Here is a 1,180-nt window from a genome sequence, read left to right on the forward strand (position 1 = left end):
GGAAGCCGCAGCCGCGGGGCTTTGCACAACTTCCCGCTGACCGCCTTGTGAAACGGCCCTTCGTGACACCCCATGGGAAGTTGCCAAAGCGGGCACCCGCCCTCGGCCTCGCCCACGTGGGCAGCGGCGGCCCAGGGAGGGAGCCTGGGCCCGATGGCCTCTGCTGGGCAGAGGTGGGCGACCTGCTGTGGCCTGCTCAGTGCCCCCCAGGCAGCCTCGTCTGCCCAGCGCCCCTTCCTGCCGGCAGAGCTGACTGGTCAGCAACCGGCCGGCGAGGCTGCCCGGCTCCTTCCCAGGGCAGCCTGTCCCTCCCCGGCCTCCCCGCCGCCCGCCCCACAGACGCGCCTTCCGAGGCCGGTGGCCTGCTCTGGGGTCCCTGTCAGCGTCGCCGGGCTCAGACCCTGAGAGCCCCAGGAGCCGAGAGTCCAGGCCTCCACCGGTCCGCCCCTCGCACGTCCGGCGCTCCTGAGCCAAGGAACTCGCCCTCGTCCGCCCGCCCTGCCCGGAGCGCCCGTGGCCCGAGCGGCGTGGGTCACGGTGGGGGGTGCTGTTTGGGGCCACGGGGGGCCCCGCGCCATGACCTGGTGCCCGCGGGCCCGCTATGGGCCGTGTGGGCAGTGGTGACCCACAGGCCCCGCCACGCATCCCCGAGGGCGCCGGCTCCCTCTGTGCCAGGCCCGACGGGGCGACCCCACAGGACGCCCCGGCCACGGTGGCCTCTGTGTGCGGCCCACAGGCCCGGTCAGCCCTCGCGACTCCGGCAGTGGCCAGCTGGGCCTCCCCCACCCGCCCGTGGCCTCCCTCACGTGAGCCCCAAGCCCCTGTGGCCTCCCCTGCTTCGCCCCACTCCCAGGCATCGTCCTGGGCGCTGCTGTCTGCCAGAACCCCGCCGGGCACCGCCTGGACAGCCGTGGCCCAGCCTCCGGTCGCCCCCTCTGGACAGCCGTGGCCCAGCTTCCGGTCGCCCCCTCTGACTGCGTCCCCCTGTCTGTGTGGGCAGACACTGGGCGGACCCCGGGCACACCCCAGGTCACCCATCTGGCGCGGCGGCCAGCTGCCAGGGCCGTTTCTCACCTCGCAGCCCAGACCCACCACCGGCCTCAGCCCGCCTGTACTCCAGCGCCCCTCACTGGCTGGCCGCGGCTCCTGGACACCGCGGGGCGACGGCGGGTCCCGAGGC

Source organism: Condylura cristata, unplaced genomic scaffold, assembly GCF_000260355.1.
Source record: "Condylura cristata isolate star-nosed mole 26May11 unplaced genomic scaffold, ConCri1.0 scaffold00006, whole genome shotgun sequence".
In the NCBI taxonomy this organism is placed as follows: Eukaryota; Metazoa; Chordata; class Mammalia; order Eulipotyphla; family Talpidae; genus Condylura; species Condylura cristata.